The sequence below is a fragment of the Capsicum annuum genome, chromosome 12 (assembly GCF_002878395.1).
Source record: "Capsicum annuum cultivar UCD-10X-F1 chromosome 12, UCD10Xv1.1, whole genome shotgun sequence".
Lineage (NCBI taxonomy): Eukaryota > Viridiplantae > Streptophyta > Magnoliopsida > Solanales > Solanaceae > Capsicum > Capsicum annuum.
The window spans coordinates 83835971-83844508 of NC_061122.1; the positions used below are offsets into that span (position 1 = coordinate 83835971).

The following is an 8538-nucleotide window of genomic DNA, read 5'->3' on the forward strand; positions in this document are numbered from 1 at the left end:
TTGGAGCTTGATTTAACCAAGTCGTGATCCCTTTCCAGCTTTCCACTATGAAAAACCTGTTTCCTGCAAAGACAAAACCAAGACCAAGCGTAAAAACACCAAATAAATCTAAAAGTAAAACTAAAATAAACAATTGCTAAATTACAAGTCCCCGGCAACGGCACCAAAAACTTGACAGTGCCCAAGCGCACACGCAAGTATATGTGATTTACCAAGTAATATAGTAGCCTTTAAGAAAGACGAATATCGATCCCACAGAGACTTGATTTGGCAACGATTCAATTTTAGTTCACAGTCTAGATTAATTTAGTGCAAAAGTAACTAAAAAGAGAATTTTGAATTATTTTGTAAATTAAAAATAAAATAAATAATGCGAAAAAATAAATCCTTGAAACAATCAATGGAAGAAAATCCGGGGTTAAAGCACTTCTAACAATCATACTATGTTATTGAATTTCATCTGTTAATTCGCTTATCTTGGTTGTTGATTCGTAAGGTTAATTGCATGATCATGGTTTCCCAACCTATAATCTTTTTACCTAATTTGGACATTACAACTACATCGTTGGGCGGGGATATAATAATCCAATTAAGTTAATTAAAGTTATCACATTACATATGAATCAAGTAAGGCATCTAAGTACATCCCTGTCCTAGACGCTAAGTTTAATTCTTTATTTTATAAAAGAATAAAAACCAAAATTTTGTTTATTCCTATGTTCTATCTCTCTATTCCCTCTCCCGAGATCAAAAGGTCAATAATATATGTATTTTATGGGTGATCAATCCATAAAATAATTAAAACAAGAATAAACAAATACAAATATGATAAGCAAAATTAATAAATTTAATCCAAAACAATAGTAATCATGTTCTTGGCTTTAACCCCAGAAAGGAGTTTTTTAGACACTAATATTTCAAATCAAGATCCAAATAATTGAGTACATGATATGAAAAATTAAACACTAATAATAAAATTAAAACCTAATAAACCGTGTAGCCACTTCGCAATTTTTCTCCAAAATAGCATCCAGGTATTAATAATAATCCAAGATTGTTTTCCGAAATTGTGACCAGCTCTTCATCCAAGAATTGTCTACAAGTCCAGGTCTCCGTGTTCAGTAGTTGACCGAGAAATTGATTTTAATTTTTTTTCTAAAGATGTCCATGCATTGTATACATATAATATTTCTTTCCCATTTCAGGTGGGATTAGCAAAAAGGCTGGCACGTGGCCCACCAACTTTCCCTTAAACCATGTGCCCACTTAAATTAATAATGGGATAAAACCTAATCATTGTCGGCAACTTTAATTCGCCATGTATAACTAGCGAAGCGACGCGTCACTGAATGCGTTGCTAGACTGTTTCGAACTTAGAATATCAACGCGATGCATTAATTTTGCATCGACTCACTGAAATTTGCTTTTAAAATTTTGGTTAAGTGTTGAATATCCTATTCTTTACTCATGCCCTTTGTAGTGTATTCTTTGCCCATGCCTTTTGTAGTGTATTTCCAATGAATTTTTGAACTTTAAATCATCAATATATCACCGTATTTAGTTCATCAAGCCCCCTACAATATCAGACACCACAAATTAAAAATAAAAACAACACAATATTCTCAACATCAAATCAAAACAAGAGATAGTTGCAAATCTTCCACTTATTATTTCGACTCTTGACTTAATCAAATTAAATTTTGCACATTAAAAATAAGTTATTCCACTCATAATTACACCATTAAACCATTTGGAACAAATTAAACACATTAGAATCCACCGAAGCAAACTAGACACACACCTAATTCAAGCTAGTAAAACTAGTTTTTTGGGTTGAACTCTAAATTACTCAATTAAGCACAAACTTGTTTGAAAAATACTTTGGACCTTGTAATCACATGCTTGGACACTTAAATGCTTATTTATATCAATATCATCATGTTAAGTGCACAAATTGCTCTCAAAACAAGGTATAAGCTAGAATAATGATACAAAAGTGTATAAAATCACCTCAGATCATAGTGGTGTTGCTATTGGGGATAATGATGCTCCTCTTATAGTTTTTAAAACTAACCATTATGAGAATTATCATACTGGTTATACAGATTTTGCCCCTCCTAGCGAATGTTCTACATGCGAATGTAAAGACTGCAAGGCAAAACATGATGTAGTGATTAATTTTATCAATGCATTAGCTACTTCTGTAAAGAAATTGATATCTAAGAGGGGTGTCATTCTATCAAAGAGGATTTCATATCTATCCACTCCATTAGATATTAAGGCTAAGAAAAGAAGAAAAGTAATATCCAAGGCATTATCAAGCATCCTAAAAAGCAAAATTACAACTCCTCTGTCTTTGTGTTACACTATTGAGCAATGTACAAGGGTCACAGAAGAGCAGCATGAGCAAAAGAAGGTGAATATATATCATCTGTTCGAACTAACAAACAGACACATATATATTTGTTTCAACAGATGACACATCTGCTGAAAATTATCAAACAGATATTTACATCTATAGCAACAGTTGACTAACCTGTTGCATCAGATGTAGTATTTATTGCAACATATGTCTCCTCTATTTTAGCAAATCAAATAGCTCTTTATAACATTTTATTTGTACCAACAGATAACTTATCTACTGGAATAAATGGGTCATTTGTTGGGATAAATTAAATCAATACTTCTTACTGTTTTAATTTTTTCAAGCAGATGAGTCATTTATTGCAATAGATGATTCATCTATTGGAAATATAATATAGGTCTTCCTCATGTTTTAATTTGTCCTAAAAAACAATTTATATGTTGCAACAGAAAGATAATCTGTTTGCTAAAATAGATGAGTTATTCTTTTTTATTTTTTTTGTATCTCTGTGATTAACATTGACAATTCTGGCTTTTCAGGTGGATGTCACAGTAGAAGCTACTACTGAACAGCATTGTCAATATGCTACTCTTTTTATGGAAATACGGAGAAGCGAAAGTGCAGAAACCATACGTAAGCGACATTAAAGATCCACGACAACCACAACCGAATTTCATAGCACCAAATATAGAACAACTAGTCCATATTGAGTAGATATTTATAGCTTAAGTCTGTCAAAGTAATAACCTCACCCCTTCTTATGAATTGTTGGCATCAAAACTTAAATTGTTGATTTATTTGTTGAGATTTGTACCTATAATAATTTTTTTACATTTCATTTATTTGTTGATTTATTTCATGTAATTTCTGAAGGCTTCTATTTATTTTATGTTGTCTATGAATTTTATTTTATACTTAGATTTGAACTTATTAATTGAAATAAAATATTAGATTTAAATATTGCAACAGATAAAGTATCTGCTACAACAGACAATATATCTGCTGGAAAATATCAAACAGATTTAGACATATGTTGCAACATGTAGGTCATCTATTGGAAATTATCAAACAGGTCTTTCCACTGTTATAACAGATAAACCTAGATGAAAATATTGGCATAATGCAACAAATGACCAACCTATTGCAATAGATAAACTATCTGTCAGAATAGATAGAATATTTGTTACAACGGATAGACAATCTGTTGCATTGTGAAAAAATTCAACTTTCATTAGACATAAAAAAAATTTCACTACATGTAAAGTGAAGTGATTTGAAATAAAAAAAGTTAAATCATCGACAGGCACCTAAAGTTGCAGCGATCTTCCACTTTGGCACCTCAAGTAGACAGTGTTCATTTTAAACACCTAAAATAGGCATCAGTTTGAAACTTTTTGCCCTGTTCGCAGCTCGCGTGTAATTCACGCATCTAAGGCGCGTTGAACCCCCATTTTTGCTGACTTGGCGTTTGATTTGGCCCCCAATGATTATTTCCCCCCCATTGTCTTATATATTCATCTTCTTCCAAAAATTTAACCCTAAATTCTTAAATCTTCTTCTTCATTATCTTTTTTTTTCTATCCAAATTCTTTAAATTATTTGTATTTGGTTTTTCTTTATCTTTTTTTCATTTTTTCCAAATGATCTTGACAATGTCGAACTCATCTTCCACTATTTTTTGTGATAAAGCTTGTTGATATTGTAAGTGTGATCATAAAGCTCTATTTAAGACTTCTTGGACTCAAAAAAATTCAAGTTGTAGGTTTTTTACTTGTAAGGTTTCAAAGATAATATTTTTTTATTTAAAAAGTTGATTAATTAGACTTGTAATTATTTTATAATTGTGGTCTTATTTTTATAGAAATTGGATGGATGTGATTACTTTAATTGGTATGAAGAATGACACCTGTCATAAGCAAATCGTGTAATCTGAGATTTGTTGAAGAAAGTCAAGGCTTTAGAAGAGAAACAAAATTGAGCAAGAAGATACTACATTATTGGTGTTATTGCTACTGGTTTGGTATTGTTGGGCACATGCATATTCAAGCCTAATTGTTAAAATTTTCATGGTGGTGTATTTTTTACTGGTTTGGTGTTGTTGAGGACATGGATATTCAAGCATAATTGCTGAACTTTTCATGGTGTAATTGCTACTACTGTGATGTATCAAAATTATTGGTTTTCATGATGGTTTAGTTGTACTATTTTGATGTGTATTTGGCCGCTATTCTAAGCAACTAATTGTTACTGATGTTCATTACTAGCAGATCCAAAGGAACAACTGAAACTAATTGTTTGTTTGGTACTCCAAATTAAAGAACAAAATGCACACATAATCAACATGAGAAACTTCTTCTTGGCTACTACTTCTTCTTCTTCTTGTTTGCCATCTATTGTAACTGATTTGTGGTGACTGGATCTCTATTTTCATCTCAAGCCTCTAGGCTTATAACCAAGATCTACTCCTGTAGAACTTGCATCCTTGTAAGTTGCACCAGTTTGTAGGATCCTCTGGCTTGATGTCCCTGCTATTTTTTTGAGGAAAAAAATAATATTTTTAATATATTTACTTATCCATTTAATTTTTTAAAAAAAACAATATTGAAGTAAACTTACTTTCAGTATTTGGGTGCCCTTTTGTAATGCCCCGTAAAATCCTCTTCCAGTTTAAGCATTAGAGAGAATTTGGTAAAGCAAAAAATTCGAGTCTAAATGTTTCAGAAATATCTTCTGAAGTATGAAATGCTTTGAATCGTGTGGGAATCTATTTGAGCATGAATTAAGATCATAGAGGTCCCCTAACTCAAGGACGAGTTGAAAACTTTTCTATCGTTCAAGTTTAAGTAAGCGTAAAAACTTGGGTCAACTTTAATCGACCATAACTCTTTGTATATATCGAATTATAGGACCTACTATATATCAAGTGAAAGCTCTTTGAGTTATCTTTCAAGATACTAATTTTGTCAAAAACCGATATTGGAGCAAAGAGCTATGCCCATTTTACTCCAGCATGTCTGGCTGGAAAACTGAGTGACAATATTCGTGATAAGCTGTCACGCCCTTGACGGCCTATCACCAATGTCATCAGCCCTGGGCAGATTTTTAACCCTGGTGAGGATATTTTGTGATAAGCCGTCACGCCCGTGATGGCCTATCACCAATGTCGTCAACCTTAACCAGAAACTCAAAATTTTACCCTATTTTGACGATAATTTGTGATGGCCTATCACCAACTTGACGGCTTATCCCGAATGTCGTCAGCAATATTTTTCCAGCAATTTACGGGCATTTTTTCAAGGGTACTTTGGTCATTTTCTATCTTTTGTAAGCCTCTATAAATATGAGGAACCTCATCCAAAACCCTAATTTCCTTCATTTTCTCTTCCAATTCTCTTAAGAGAAAATATCCAGGGTTTCAATTCAAGAACCCTAATCTTCTAAAAATCATCAATAAATTCTTCAAAATTTCTTCAAGAATTAAGTTTCTCATAGTGTGGGCTTCGAGAAGTATTTATTACAAGTGCGGATAGAGTCTCAAGCATTAGAATTCATCCAATTTCAAAGATTAAGGTATGTTGATGTTGATTCTTGGGTCCCTTTCATCCAAGAAGCTTAAGAACCCTTTTCAAAACTCAAAGATTTTTATGTTTATGAGTTGTTAATGATTTGTATGAGTTGAAATTGATGTTACATGTGTTGTAAAGTTTTGATTCATGTTTGTTTACAAGATTCATGAGCCTTGACCCTAGTAAGTGGAATCCATGTGATATTTGTGATGAATCTTCCTTATGCTGCTTTCTATGTGATGTGTTCATGTTAAATGGGTGTAGAAATGGTTGAATAAGCGAAGCATGTTCCCCCTAGGTTTGATAAAGAGCTTAGGTGAAGCATAAGGGCCATTGTAGTATGTTAAAGATGAAACCCCAAATTGTGAGTTAGTTTATACATGCTTAGTATTTGATAAAACGCCCAAGTGAATGAATTATTCCATGGTAGTAGAAAATCCCTAAATAAGTGTGAACCCGTGCATGTCTAGTGTTTATTGAAGGACCTTAGTGAATAAGTGTAGATGTGATAGTAGTAAATTCCTCATTATGTGCTTTTGATATATGCTAAGTTTTTAATACATGCCAAGTGGTTAGCAAGTAAGTTATAACATGACAGTATGAAGTTTTCCCAAGCCATGTGATATCCAAACACATGTCAAGACTGATTTAGGTATAAAATAGTTGAGGTAAAACCTTGTTGAATAGAGTATGACCTAGTAGCATATTTCCCCTATGTTATTATATGATTGTGATTCAGAGATGCTTAAAGTGACCCCTTGAATTCTTGTGATGTGAATGAATGATTGTGGTGATGACTAGTCAAGAATGATTATGCTGTACTTTTATGCTATCGACTCCTAGGGGTATTTATACCCGACAATAAAGCTGTTGTCTAGAGCCCGTGTCAGTTTTTCAATAATTTCAGTCTAGCCATGATTCTCAAAACTCAGTGAACTATAGAACTCTGTATCCTCAGACAAGGGTAGAACTTAAGAAAGCTCAGTAATCTCAGTTATCTCTATAATCTCTGTATCTCTAGTAATCTGGCCTCAGTTCTGTAATCAACTCAGATCTAATAGTATTCAAGTGATTCAATTCTAATCTCAGAAGCGATTCGAGTAATCTATTCCATCTATGTATAGTCATTCAGATATCATGATTCTATACCTTTTTCGTCAGATATAAAACTAAGTAATCTCAGCGTAACTCAATCAGATCTTATGAGAAATATGATCAGTATCAACTTCAGTTCAATTGTGTTCAGTTAAGCTTTTAGTTCAGAGTCTTTCAGTTGAGAGTAGGAGCTAACACCGAGTGAGAGAAGGGATGGTGGCTCCTCGTCAGAGAGGCCGAGTTGTTAGGAGCAATCCCTAAACATCAAAACTGCGTAGCCAGCACAGGATGCAGGAGTCCCTATCAGTAGAGGCTATCACCGTCAGAGAGGTTTGACTATTATATTACCTCAGGCCGACTTTCTACGAGGGTCATCCCGTCAGAGAGGCTTGACCAGAGATGTCTTTACCCGTGGCAAGGTATTAACACCCTTCCAGCTGGGATTATAGGTTGGACCCCACCTGTGGTAGGTTGGGGCATATCGGTTAAGTAACTACTTTCCACAGTTGTAGTTTTAGTATCAATCTTCAAAAATTAGGACTATATGGTACAGTCGTCTATCTCAATGAGGAACTCAGATAGTTCCATTAATTCATGGACCATCCCGTCAGATAGGCTTGGTCTCATATATAGATACTTATTATCATATCTAGAGATCTCCTATCAGATAGGCTTGATCTCTATCTCAGATTCTGTTGAGTATTCTTGTTGTCAGATTCGGACATGATCATACTTCTTATCATTGATAATCATTTCCGGAATAATCTGTTAGAAAAGTTGATCTCTAATTCTGTCAGTCGAAAGTAGTAATTTCAGAATTTAGTCCTTAATGTAAGTACATCCAAACTCTCAGTTATCAGTATCAGATGAGTCAGTGATTCAGTATGTTAGTGTCAGTAGTGAGTTCAGTCTGCAGTAAAGTGGTATTTGAGTTTCTACATCTAGAGTTGTGATGATTATGTTCATGGTTTGTGTATTCATGTATGTGTTCTCATACGGCATCTTTATGATTATTCAGTTTAGATATTATGCATGCATAAGCCCTTGCATTAGCCTACCTCGTCTACATACTCGGTATATTTTTGTACTAACGTATTTGTGCTATGGTGTTTTATTTGACACCATAGGTTCAGAGGCACAGGATCCAGAGTATCCTTAGCAGTTCAGTCCCAGTGAGCAGCAGTAGCAGTGAGTCCTCTTCTTTTGAGAATGAATTTTAGTTTACTATTATTGCTTCAGTCTTTCTTTATTTTCAGTTGACGGAGTTAGCTGGGGACCTTTCCCATCAACTCCACAGTTCATACAGTTTAGAGGTTTTTCAGATGGATTTATTAGTATTCATTTTTCTGTATTATGAGTATTCACAGATGTGTTGAACCTTATGGCTAGTTTTCTCATTTATTTCAAATATTATGCAGTGTACAGGTACAGATATCAGTAAAGGATTAGCTTTTGGTCCTTTGGGGTCATAAGCACCGTGTGACATCTCGGGATGAGATCTCGAAGTGTTAC

The 8538-nt window shown here is 33.8% G+C and overlaps 1 long non-coding RNA gene across 1 annotated transcript in view; it reads left to right on the forward strand.

The window, feature by feature from the left end:
* LOC107851839 overlaps positions 1–2963 on the forward strand; it is a 32883-nt gene extending 29920 nt beyond the window's left edge. The window contains exon 4 of the long non-coding RNA XR_007048700.1: positions 2905–2963. This is a non-coding gene — a long non-coding RNA (uncharacterized LOC107851839). The remainder of the gene's footprint in view (positions 1–2904) is intronic.
* Positions 2964–8538: the final 5575 nt, after the last annotated feature.